The sequence below is a fragment of the Budorcas taxicolor genome, chromosome 16 (genome assembly GCF_023091745.1).
Source record: "Budorcas taxicolor isolate Tak-1 chromosome 16, Takin1.1, whole genome shotgun sequence".
NCBI classification, from domain to species: domain Eukaryota; kingdom Metazoa; phylum Chordata; class Mammalia; order Artiodactyla; family Bovidae; genus Budorcas; species Budorcas taxicolor.
The window spans coordinates 66,272,760-66,287,022 of record NC_068925.1 but is presented as its reverse complement, the minus strand read 5'-3'; the positions used below and the strand labels follow the sequence as shown (position 1 = coordinate 66,287,022).

Genomic DNA, 14,263 nt, shown 5'->3' with positions numbered 1-14,263 from the left:
AGCCAAGAGGCGCCAAGGGAGACAGGACAACTAAATGTAATATGGGAAGCTGGATGCCCTTCTGGAACAGATAGAGAGCACACAGTGAAAATTAAGGAAATCTGAAAAAGGGAAGTATGGACTTTAGTTAATAATAAGGTGTCTTATAGGTTCATTAATTGCGACACATATACCATCCTAATGTAAGAGAGTAACAACAGGGGAAAACTGGATGGGGCATATGGAAATTCTATAGTATCTTTGTCACTTTCCTGTCAGTCTAAAACTATGTTTATGTCCTATTGCTGCTGTAACAAATTATCACAGACCTATTGGCTTAAAATAATGCGAACTTTAAAAGTTTTGGAGGTCAGAAGTCTAAAATGAGTCTTATTGTTTAGTTTCTAGTGACTCCATGGACTATAGCCCACCAGGTTCCTCTGTCCATGGAATTCTCCAGTTTCCTTCTTCAGAGAATCTTCCCGACATAGGGATCAAACCCATGTCTCCTGCATTGGCAGGTGAATTCTTTATCACTGAAACACCAGGGAATCTTAGAGGGGTGAAAATCAAGGAGCTGGCAGGGCTGGTTCCTTCTGGAGGCTTGAGAGGCAACTCCATTCCTTGTCTTTTCCAGCTTCTATAGACTGCGAGCATTCATTGACTTGTGGCCACATCACTCCAATCTCTTCTTATGTTGTCATATCACTTTCTCCTCTTTCTGACTTTCTTGGACCCCTCTTATAAGGACCCTGTGATTATACAGGGCCCACCGGGATAATCCAGAATAATCTCCCCATCATAAAAATCCTTAATTTAACCACACTTGAAAAGTACCTATGACCATATAACATTCACAGGTTCTGGAGGTTAGGACATTGACGTTTTGTGGGGTTATTATTCAGCTTACTCTGCTACTTATCTAAGAGTTTCCCAGGTGGTACTAGTGGTAATAGCATATTCAAAAGCAGAGACACTACTTTGCCGACTAAGGTCCGTCTGGTCAAGGCTATGGTTTTTCCAGTAGTCATGTATGGATGTGAGAGTTGGACTGTGAAGAAGGCTGAGCGCCGAACAATTGATGCTTTTGAACTGTGGTGTTGGAGAAGACTCTTGAGAGTCCCTTGGACTGCAAGGAGATCCAACCAGTCCATTCTGAAGGAGATCAGCCCTGGGATTTCTTTGGAAGGAATGATGCTAAAGCTGAAACTCCAGTACTTTGGCCATCTCATGCAAAGAGTTGATTCATTGGAAAAGACTTTGATGCTGGGAGGGATTGGGGGCAGGAGAAGAAGGGGACGACCGAGGATGAGATGGCTGGATGGCATCATTTACTTGATGAACACGAGTCTAAGTGAACTCCGGGAGTCGGTGATGGACAGGGAGGCCTGGCGTGCTGTGATTCATGGGGTCGCAAAGAGTCAGACACGACTGAGCGACTGAACTGAACTGAACTAGTGGTAAAGAACCTGCCTGCCAATGCAGGGAACAGAAGAGACGTGGGTTCGATTGCTGGGTTGGAAAGATCCTCTGGAGGAGGGCACAGCAACCTGCTCCAGTATTCTTTCCTGGAGAATCTCATGTGCAGAGGAGCCTGGTGGGCTACAGTTTATAAGGTTGCAGAGTCAGACATGACTGAAGTGACTTAGCACACATACATGCACACTACTCTAAAATTAAAAGCTTATTTTCAAAAAACAACAAATATTTAGAAACAAAAGTGAGCACACAATTAAATACCAAAGACTAATAGGAAATATAACAAAAGATATACAATATCTTTATATGGAGATTTTAAATCATAAGAGAGTATCAACCTTGGTCACCTAATAGATAAGGCATTGGCCTCCTAAAATATAAGAGAATAGTACATATGACTATGAAATTATATATTTCATTATCTAGAAGAAATAACATGATTTGCTGGAGCAACAAGGTGTTAAGGAAAAAAATATCAGAAAAAGACCCAGGCACAACTGGAAAATGTTGTCACAGAAGTCTTCAGGATAGGATGTTTTTATAATGACCATCATTTCTACTTATTCAGGGTTACTAAGTAATGGACAGAGCTGGAATTCAAACCAGCATTTGTCTGGCTTTAAACCCCATGTACTTTCACAGCGTCATTTTGTCTCCTGTGCATACATGAATCAGTCTTTTCATTCTTTCAAGAAACAGATTTTTTCTATTCTATATAATCTATTCCAGAACATGGAAAGCTACTTAACTCATTTTTAACTCTTCAAAACTATGTAGCAGAGCCTAGAGAGACAGGCTCCTCCCTCAAGCTGTGTCATCTTAGCCTCAGTTCCTTATCTGCAAAATATATGCAATGCTGTATTTCATTTGTAAATGTTGTAAGAAAATACAGGAGAAAATGTGGCATTTGAAACATCGTATGAGTGTACAAAATGATCACAACTGCTATTATTATTATTAAAGCCTAACAAAGATAGGATAAGAAGAAATGGACCCATATATTTCAAAACTCTAAATAATGTAATAGCCAATGGGACTCAAAAAACTAATGGGAAAGAATAATCTACCACAACCAAGTAGAAGCTATCAGTTTGTTTGGTTTTTTTTTAATAATCTTATTTATTTATGGCTGTGCTGGGTCTTTGTTGCTGCGAGTACTTTTCTCTAGTTGCAGCAAGCACAGGCTACTCTCTAGTTTCAGGGTGCAGTCTTCTCATTGCGGTAGCTTCTCTTGTTGAAGAACACATGCTCTAGTGTGTGTGGGCTTCAGCAGTTGTGGCTCCCAGGCTCTAGAGCAGAGGCTCAACCGTTGTGGCAAGGGCTAGTTGCCCTGAGGCATGTGGGAACTTCCTGGATCAGGGATCGAACTCATGTCTCCTGCCTTGGCAGGTAGATTCTTTACCATTGAGCCACCAGAGAAGCCTCAGTTTGGCTTACTATTAGAAAATTCTTATCTTATCATATTGAGAGGTCAAATTAAAAAAAAAATTCATAAGATCATTAGTTTTTGAAAGGCGTTGATAAAATATTGCAATCATATCATTTTTTGTTGCTTTTCCTGTATGAAAAAGGATCCCAATATCAAGGTATAGGGAAGAGGAGAACAACGGCCATACCCCTTTGTGTAAGAACACAGCAGGGCAGGAGAAGGATAAGCTTCAAAAGGAGGGGCCGGAGGGGAATGTCATTAAGGCAGCAAAATAGTCTGTAAAAAGTTGGAGAAGGAGTCTCCACAGCCTCAGAGATGAAGACAGAGGTCACCTTCTCAGTGGGGGTCTCTTCACTCAAGTGTTCAAAGGAAGGGAAATGTCGGCGTCTCTTCTCTTGGTTCTGTTGCAACCATTTTGTTGTTCACTCAGGGTCACGTTCTGCCTTGCGTAGGTAAGAGTGCTGTGAGGCTTGGGACGCAGAGTCCCTTGTGGGGCTTAAAAGTCAGCATTTCCAGCAGCAGCTGTGCTCCAGACTCCTCTGTCTCACGTACAACTGGGAGGAAATGGCGGGGGCGGGGGGTGGGGGGGGGGCGCGGTGGGGAAGGCTCCCAGGGATAGAGACACGTTTCGAGGCCAGTCATCCTTTGGGGGCCATTCAATCAGGTCAAAGATTCTGCCTATCTGGTCAGCTTCAGAGTGTCTCTGCGAAGATACAGCCAATGCACCTCACGTCCACAGGTGTTGCATAGGTAGATTTGAAAAGGACTTTTGGATTCACGGTACCAGAGTGTTAACAACCACAGGTGTAGAGCTGCCTGGTAGCTGTAGATTCGGGCCAGGCCAAAGTCAGCCAGTCTGACTGTCTCACCACTTGTCACCTGAATGTTCTCTGGCTTCAGGTCCCGGTGAACGATGCCGCTGGCAGGAAGGAAATCCAGGCCTCTTAGAAACCAGGGCGTCCGGTTCCTGATGGTCTCCACTGGCAAGCCTGGTGGGGTGCCTTGTCCAGATACGTCCTTAGGTCTTGGCTCACATGCTCACACGCCAGGGTCACGTTGGCCTCCCGGTCATTTTAGGTGGTGGCACTGACTCCATCAGCTGGACAACACTGGGACGCTCAAGAGCCTCCAGACACGGCAGTAAGCCCACCCTACCAGCTGTGCTGATGGGCAGGCCTCCTCCAGCACTCCTCCCCTGGGGACTCTTACGCTCTTGAGGGCCACAAAATGGCCACTGTGGGGATCACGGGCCTTGTACACTGTCCCATCGGCCCTGACACCAATTCAGCCATTGGCTCATATGGAGGGGTAGCCATTCTCAGACCACAGGAGACTCTTGCGCGTCTCTGGAGGTCGGGAGCTACTCGGGCGGCAGGTTATCTGGATCCTGGAGCTGGTTTCTGCAACACCATACATTTCAGGTCTGTCCTGGGCCGCTGGAGGGTACCAGCCCAGCCATAGACAGAGGCCACAGGCTAGAGCGGCCCCCTTTACCCCACCCTCACTGCATGACCAGCTGCCCTACAATCATTTCTAATGAGAAAAATCTTTTTGTTATCTATATAAGGATAATTCCTTAACACATTAAGGAACATTTTCATATTGACAACTCATTTAACTTATTAGGAAAATACAAATGGAGACATTTCCATTAACATCAGGAACAAGCCAACAATGTCTGCTCTCCTACCTACAGTTCATTATTATTTTATAAGTTTTTGTTGTAGCAGAGGAACAAAAATAAGAAGTGTGATTACCAGAAAAAGAAAAACAAAGTTATCATTGTTTGCAGCTGATATCATCATATACCTAGAAAACCCTAGAGAACCAGCTGAAAAATAATTATAAGAGACTTTGGCAAGATGAATAAATATAAGTGTCAATGGATTTCAAACACACCAGACACAATCAGAAAGTATAATGAGGAACGAAACTCTTTCACAATAGTAACAGGAATATAAAACACCTAGAAATACAAGCTTAATAAAATATATGTCAGACCTTTGTGAAAAATGCCATAGAATTATACCAAGAAGCATAAAATAAGGCTTAAATAAATAGGAAGCCATGCAGTGTGTCTGTGTGGACTATTATAAATATATCAGTTTTATCCACATTAATTTTTAAGTTTAATGTAACCCAACACATTCTCAATGGGATTTTTTTCTTCAGTAGTTTTTCTGGAGGAACAGGTATGTAAGAATTTGTTGCTGGTGTTGTTTAGTAGCTCAGTCATGACCAACTCTGCCTCCCCAAGGACCGCAGCATGCCAGGCTTCCCTGTTCTTCACCATCTCCCAGAGTTTGCTCAGACTCATGTCTATTGAATTGGTGATGCCATCCAACCGTCTCATCTTCTGTCATCCCCTTCTCTTCCTGCCTTCAATCTTTTCCAGCAGGGAAAGATTTCCTAGTCTTTCTAATGGGTCAGCTCTTCACATTAGGTGGCCAACGTATTGAAATGTCAGCTTCAGCATCACATAAGAATAGCAAAAGAAAAGTTGGAAAAGAAAGCTAATGAGGAAGGTTGAACTTGTTCTACCAGGTAGAAGATATATTGCTGAGCTACAGTAATGGTACTTGCACAAGTATGGGTCAATAAGAGAGACTAGCCCTCAAAAAGAAAGCACCCTATGATGTACGATGGCTTGAGACGCTATACTGGTGACATCAGAACAAAGTAAGGGACAGATTACTCAGTAAATGACATACGCAAGACATTAGACTAGGTCTTTACCGTACCCGATATGTCATACACAGTAATCAATTCTAGAGATGTCTGTATAAAACAATGTATATAGTAAATCAAACAACACAAATATTAGAAGCAAATAAATGACTCACAGATGAAGAAACCTTTCAGCAAGAGCAAGAGAATTGGTGACATAAAGTCTTAAACACTGTATATTAAAACTATCATTTCTTAAACAACAAACAAATACCATGGACACGTTGAAATGACAATGCTGGAAAAATGTCTACCACTGATGATAGGCAAAGAGGTAACATTTTTTTCTAAGAGTTTTTATAAATCTGTAAAATACAAACATGTCTATAGAAAAGAAAAACTGGATTAAAAGATACAAGAAAGAGGGAATTATAGATGTTCAACAAAAATGGGGGAAAGTTCAGCTTTCCTGATAATCTCACAAATCTAAATATCATTTTATTTTATTAGAAAATTTTATTGGAGTATAGTTGATTTATAATGTGTTAGTTTCAGGTCTACAGCAAAGTGAATCAGTTATAAATATACCCATTTTTTTCTAGGTTTTTTTCCCATATAGGTAATTGCAGGGTAAAGCTCCCTGTGTTATACAGTAGGTCTTTATTAGTTATCTATCTTATTAAACATCATTTTAAACTTATTTAATTGCCAGCTCAGGGTGAGAGATGGTCAGGTGATGCATCCTGTCAAGTAACCTGGAAGGAATGTTTAGTATTACCACTTCCTGGGAGGTATTTGGCTATATATTTCAGAAGCCTAAAAACTTCTGCTTATTTGGGCCAAGGATTCTTCTTCTAGAATTCTGTCATTAGAAATTAGAAAGTGATGTGGACAACACTTTTTGCACAAGGGTGTTCTTTACTTTCTATTTATGATATAAAAAATTGGAACTAAGTTAAATGAAAAATTGTACTGGAGTGGTGGATTATCATACATTGAAGGTTCTGAAAAATTCTGATTTTTGAAGAACTTAATGACATGCAAATGTTCACAACATAATTTTAAAATAAAAGTATAGAATTCAAAAGTGCATCCTCAAGAACTTAGCTCTAGAATTTAGGGTAGGGTATTTCAACTCGAATCTTTACTTGCATTTTTTTTTCTTATGTTTTGTTTTTTTTAATTTTTATTTTTACTTTATTTTACTTTACAATACTGTATTGGTTTTGCCATACATTGACATGAATCCACCACGGGTGTACATGCGATCTCAAACATGAACCCCCCTCCCACCTCCCTCCCCACAACATCCCTCTGGGTCATCCCCGTGCACCAGCCCCAAGCATGCTGTATCCTGCATCGGACATAGACTGGTGATTCGATTCTTACATGATAGTATACATGTTTCAATGCCATTCTCCCAAATCATCCCACCCTCTTTAATACTTCTTTTTTTCTATAATAAAATGCATCGCTTCCACAATGAAAGAATAGTGTATGTGGGTCTATGTATTTAAGGTACAAAATATGCAGTGATTCAATATGCTTTTTAAGACATTAATCACACTTTGGAAATTAGAAGTGGATTTTCTGATATTTCTACAAGTTTTTTTCCTCTGTTTTGAAACATATACCATTCTCTCTTTTTCCAAACTCATTCTGCTTTCTCCAAGAAACACAGTCATATATGCAGTTCTTTACACTTATCTCTACTCCCCATTTTTTTCTTTAAGAGAGAGAGGAATATATTTAAGTTTGGCTTTGATTTCTACAAGTTTGTTAGAAAAGTTTAAGATTTCACTTTGCTAAAAATGAAAAGATGTTGGTGACAGAACCATGCTTTGTTGCCTAGGTAGCAGAAATGCTAACAACTCTATCAGATAGAAGATTTCTAAATAAACCTGTGCCTAAATTAAAGTGATATTTCCAAATGGTTAAAGAGTTAAAAGGATGTTGGGAAAACTGAAGAGAAGAATCAGGTGGTAACTTGGGATGAAGAGGAAGTACTGAATAGATACTCACATGAACAGTTCACATCATACAGAAATCAGATAATCCTCACTAGAGCATCTTGTAAACATATCGTGTTGATTTTTGTTAATTTCTCTAACACACAGAAAAAACTGAACAATTTTTGGAAATACAGAGGTAAAAATGATCGTCAGTAATCCTACCATCTATTAAGTGGAATTACTTCTGATTTCTATTCTCTTTCTCTCTCTGCAGCCTCCATCCTTATTAAAGATACCGTCTATTTAATACTCCAAATAAAATTTTGTATCACAATTAATTTCAGAATTAAGTCTCTGAAAAGAACTTGGGTATTTACACCCCAGTATAAATTCCTCTCCAATCTATTCCCTGAGAGTTCCCAGTGCAATGCTGGCTCTCCTGGTGGACAGCTGCCATACACTCAGTCTAAAGCGAAGTCTGCCTGTTGACGAGGCCTACGTAAGCAGATGCAACTTTCGTTGCTTCTTTCTTAAATATGAAACAAAGATTTATTTAACAAGTATTTATTAAATACCCACGAGATGTTGGGCACAATTCTTGATGCAACAGTGATAAAAAAAAAAAAAAAAGACCAAAATTCTTGTTGCTTACATTCTAGTGATAGTAGAGGGAAAAAAGGTAAGGGAATTATCCCATATTTTGGAGATTGATATGTGCTATTGACAAAAAGAGTTGGGTGGTCATATGGTGACATTTGAGACCCTAGAGAATCATAAATTTCCTATTTAAAAAGAGTCTATGAGATGCCAAGAAAGGTTAGTGAATGATTACATACCTAGACATACCTGTGTGAAATTCTGGACATGAGATCATGAAGTTTCCAGCTAGTGTGGGCAAGACCACAAGGGTAGGAGAGCGGTCACATACAAATGGATAGATCCAGACTGACATCAAACTTTTTAAACAATAACAGTGATGCTAAAAGAATATCTTTAAAGTATGAGGGAAATCATTTTCAATCAAGAGCAGATTGTTCAACCAAATGGTCATTCCAATAATAAAACATATTCAAATATATCAGTATATTGAACATCTATGTCCTATGCACCCTTCTTAGGAATTTACTTGAAGATGTGCTCCTTAACAGACTGAGGGTATAAACTAAGAAAGGGTACTGATGGAAAAATAAATTTAGATGTATCCAATAGAGGAAATAAAAATAAGTACTGTACTAGGGTTCCCCAGAGAAACAGAATGAACAGGATATATATATATCCTAGAGATTTATTGTGAGGTACTGGCTCATGTGGTTATGGAGACTGAGACATCCCATGAGCTACTGTCTGCAAGTGGGAGACCCAGGAAACCTGGCGATGTAGTCCGAAGGTGTGAGAACCAGGAACCCTGAGAGCAGGAGAAAATCACCCCTCAGGTTGGGGGAGGGGCAATCCCACCTTCCTCTGCGTTTTTGTTCTGTGTGCTGCTGCTGCTGCTAAGCCGCTTTAGTCGTGTCCGACTCTGTGTGACCCCATAGATGGCAGCCCACCAGGCTCCACCGTCCCTGGGATTCTCCAGGCAAGAACACTGGAGTGGGCCGCCACTTCCTTCTCCAATGCATGAAAGTGAAAAGGGAAAGTGAAGTCGCTCAGTCGTGTCTGACTCTTCTCGACCCGATAGACTGCAGCCCACCAGGCTCCTCTGTCCATGGGATTTTCCAGGCAAGAGTACTGTTTAGGCCCTCAACAAATCGACTGATGGCCACCCACACTGTGGAGGACCATCTGCTTTACTAAAGCCACCATCTCAAATGCTAATATCTTCCAGAAACACCCTCCAAGACAAACCCAGAAATAATGTTTAATCAGATATCTGGATGTCCCATGGCCCACTCAAGTTGACATGTGAAATTAACAATCACAAGCACATAGGGAAAAGGAGGGACATGAGGTACATTGTAGGCCTGCTTCAGCAGAGAGCCAATAACTGATCTATTGTTAATGTTGATCAATCAAGAATTAACAGTTTAAATCAAAGAATTGTGTTAACCACCTCCATCTTCAATGTTGATGATCTTGTCATAGACAAGACAAACTGGAAACTGTAGAGCAGGATCATCCTTTGAAGTCCAGTGGTTAAGACTTGGCCCTCTGTTGCAGTGGGTGAGGGTTCAATCCCTGGTCAGGGAGCTAAGATTGGCCAAAAAACTAAAACAGAGGCAATACCATAACAAATTCAACAAAGACTTTAAAATGGTCTACATTACCAAAAAGTCTTTAAAAATGCAAACTCTAAAAAACAAACAAATATGTGAAAAAACTGTAGAGCAACCATCCAACTAGCTGTCAGCGCGGTGACAGGTGAAGAGGGCAGACACAGGACAGGGATGAAGCAGAAACTCTGGACATCGTCTGGTTTAAAGTTAAGAAGATCGGAGAGAATTTCCAGGCTTCTGAACTAGAAGGGAGAGTAATTACAAGAAACTTTTTTTTTTTTTTTTTAATTTTAAAATCTTTAATTCTTACATGTGTTCCCAAACATGAACCCCCCTCCCACCTCCCTCCCCATAACATCTCTGTGGGTCATCCCCATGCACCAGCCCCAAGCATGCTGTATCCTGCGTCAGACATAGACTAGCGATTCAATTCTTACATGATAGTATACATGATAGAATGCCATTCTCCCATATCATCCCACCCTCTCCCTCTCCCTCTGAGTCCAAAAGTCCGTTATAGACAGCTGCGTCTTTTTTCCTGTCTTGCATACAGGGTCGTCAATCTTGAGAAAGAAGAATGGAACTGGAGGAATCAACTTGCCTGACTTCAGGCTCTACTACAAAGCCACAGTCATCAAAACAGTATGGTACTGGCACAAAGACAGACATATAGATCAATGGAACAAAATACAAGAAACTTTTATAGAGAGGGTGGGGTTCAGAAAGGGAAAGAGTGCCTAGAGGGCATTTTCCCTGCCCGTCCACCATGCTGATGTAAATAGAGAAAAGATAAAACAGAGACATTTTTTGCTTGTATTTTAAATTTACAAATACTGTCAAAACTAATTTATTAACATTTCATTCAGTCAGTTAATATTTTTTATGTGCTTATTATGTCTCAGGTACTACTGAACTGATGGAACAGTAAAGATAAAAAAATTCTCTTCCAATGAGGCTCAAAGTAATCTGCTTAGTGACTCACAGGTAGAATCTGATAAGGAGAGATGGGCAGGTAGTGATTAAATTTGATAAAGTGTTAAAGGTGCTGTGACAGAAATATGTTCAGCGTCCAGAAAGGACATCAAGGAAGAGGTGGTCCATTTGGTTTGTGGTAAGTTAAATTCAAGAGCTATCTGATAGAGTGAGATTTCTGCTGCCTTGAAGAGGAGTTGACTTTTGTACCTTTGAAAATGCAATTATTCTCTTGTGAGGCTAGCCTGAGGAAGTAATCTTAAATAAAGAAAAAGAATTAAGCAAAATAAACAAAGCAAAGCAAACAAACAGAAATCTGTTTTGACAAATCAACTTTGAAAACATCTTACAGCACTTCTGCAGCAACCCTGAATTAATCACTAATATAGGATAACTCTTGAGCGAATGCAATTTCTTCATCATTATATTGCAGGTAATAATGCCTATTTTAAGAATTTTACAGTAAGAATCAGAAATAGAAATAATTCTTAGCATACTCTGTGAAGATTACTGGGATGACAATGGTGGTGATGCACAGGGAATCACAGGTGTCCAGAAAGCCGGAGCTGGCATGCGCCCTGGAGACCAGCCTCTCTTTCTTGTTTTATTGTGGAGGAAACTGAGACGTACAGAAGTTAAATTATTTGCCAGAGAAATCTGCCTGAAGCCTTAGAGCATTACATTTAAGACACTGAAAAGAGATTTGTGTACCTTGAGGCCAGAGTCATGGGTGAATTTGAGAGCCCTATGCTTTCCCTAAATTATTTAAGTAATGTGTCAGCAAAGGCCTGCTTACAAATCAGATGCAGTGCGCTTCAAGGGTCTTCTCTCTACTCCTGAAATGAGTTATTAGCCCAGTTGGTTGTAGCACCCTTTGTTCTAGAAGCTGAAATCAGAACAACCAAAACCCACATCTGGAGCACAAACTGCTTGGATCAAAGTGATGTTTTCCTCATTTTTAGCATTACATATTGGTATTATGCCATTTCCTCTTGGGTTTCTATAATGTACTATGCACTACAAGTGGGCTTCCCAGGTGGCGCAGTGATAAATAATTCACCTGCCAATGCAGAATACAAAAGAGCCTTGGGTTCGATCCCTGGGTCAGGAAGATCCCCTGGAGTAGGAAATAGCAACCCACTCCAGTATTCTTGCCTGGAGAATCCCATGGACAGAGGAGCCTGGCGGGCCACAGTCCATGGGGTTGCAAAGAGTCAGCCATGACTGGGCAACTGAGCACCCGTGCATACACAGCAGTTGGCAAGAGGTTCATGGAGACATTGGTGGTGGAGCCTGGTGGGCGGCTGTCTCTGGGGTCGCACAGGGTTGGACACGACTGAAGCGACTTAGCAGCAGCAGAAATTGAAGAAAGGAAAACATTGCAAACCCTACTGTCACCTTTTCCTTTGTCATATCTGACAAAGAAGGAGATTAATTACCGTCAATATTAACTCAGGGTCTATGTAACTCATGGGTCTGGCTGCAATCTCTTCATTACAGTATTATTTCTTAAGTATGGATTTATGGGAAGCATAAGGAAGCATTTCATAAGTATGGATCTACCACACACATCTTCTCTGCCTTTCTCTCACCCTGTGTCCCTTTCAAGAGGAATTCTGCCTCTTTCATCAATGCTTCCTTTCTGCAATGAGCTAGAAATATATGCGTTTACATTCTTTGCACTTAAACTTCTTCAACACTAAATGTGGGATATTAATATCTTTATTAGTGGTTTACTGAGATAATTCAATTAGTTAATCTAAACAGTAAAAGCTCTTGGCCAAAAATTATATATATATTACACACACACACATATATATAATACATGTGTGTAATATATATATGTATGTATATGTGTGTGTAATAAATACTACTTACCTACTGACCCTGCTGTCTCTCTCTGCTTCCTTCCTCCCTGCCTTGTTTTCTCTGTTTTTACCCTCCTTCCCCCTCCATCTCTCCTCTCTTTCCTCCACCTTCATGTTGCACAAATACACTGATCCTGCTTCCAGCATTCTACAGTGATCACGGGACACACGAGCCATAGTCCCTACTCCTGTGGTGCCGTCTCCTCCACTTTGTGGACTAGAAAAGAAGCATCCATCTAGAAGTTTGGACCAAGACACTTTCGACTCTAAAATCCTACAGTTCTTTTTGTGGCACCAAACCAACCAGTGTTTCTGGCAGATGTGCTTCTAGAGATGGTTTGATTTAAAACATTTTTGCTTTGCAAGTTGGTCTGTAAAGAGCTTCTGATCAAAATCACTCTTTCCCTTTAATGAAGAGAGAATTAGAGAGCTGGAAAGGTTGGGAAGGACACACATTCCCCACAGTGATTTTTCACAGTGTTCTGAAGGCAAGAAACTAAGATTGATTTATATTTCTTCATTTTCTAAAGAGGAAGATGATGCTCCATGTGTTCTTTTTACTCACAGAGGGTTTGAGGCAGAAACAATTCTTTAAAAAGATATATGTCTTGAGGACAAACCTGGAAGTTTGATATAGCAAATTGTATTTGTACCAGATTTTCCTTTATTTTAAATTCCCATTAAACTACTCAATATTGTGCTGTGGTATTTAGCGTTTCACTTTTCTCTTCCTCCTCTGATTTGGAGGTCCAGAGATACAAAATGAAATGAACAGAAGAGGGAGAATTTCTTGAGCTGGACAAATATTTAATTAGGCTAGTACTATGCTTCTTTTCAGGGAAAGAACATAGACTCAAATGTATCACAAAAACAAAAGAAATATCTTGAAGGAAATGAAAGAGGGTTCAAGGAGAGAAAGATAGAGAGGCAGGAGAGAAGGGGGACAGAGAAAGAAATGCTTGAACATGGATTCTTTGCTAATCTCACAGCCATAAAAATCCTGAGTCATAGATATTCAAGCCTTGTTTTGGGAGATTTTCAAATGCAAAGAAAATATTATTTACCTTGTCCTCACAATGGGTGGCTTCTTAAATTATTGTTGAAACGACAGTATGGGTTTAGGGCTTGGATTAGACCATGGGTTTTTTTTTTTTAATTGAAGTATAGTTGATTTACAATGTCATGCTAGTTTCAGATGTACAGCACAGTGATTCAGTATATATATATGTGTGTCTGTATATATATATATATATACAGACACGCACATGCATATATATGTATATATATACAGACACATGTATATATGTACACATACATACATATATATGTATATTCTTTTTTCAGACTCTTTCCCCTCCCCACTTCCCTGGTGGCTCAGAGGTTAAAGCGTCTGCCTGCAATGTGGGAGACCTGGGTTCGATCCCTGGGTCGGGAAGATCCCCTGGAGAAGGAAATGGCAACCCACTGCAGCACTCTTGCCTGGAGAATCCCATGGACAGAGGAGTTTGGTGGGCTACAGTCCACGGGGTCACGAAGAGTCGGACACAACTGAGCGACTTCACTTTCACTTTCACTTTTCCCATGTGTGTTATTATAAAATATTGAGTCGAGTTCCCTGTGCTATACAGTAGGTCCTTGTTGATTATCTATTTTATATTCAGTAGTGTGTGTATGTTAATCTCATCCTCCTAATTTAGGCTATTG

General features: G+C 40.3%; 1 pseudogene; it reads right to left on the bottom strand.

The window, feature by feature from the left end:
• Window positions 1–3,309: 3,309 nt before the first annotated feature.
• On the bottom strand, window positions 3,310–4,203 carry LOC128061806 (cyclin-dependent kinase 4-like; annotated as a pseudogene).
• Window positions 4,204–14,263: the final 10,060 nt, after the last annotated feature.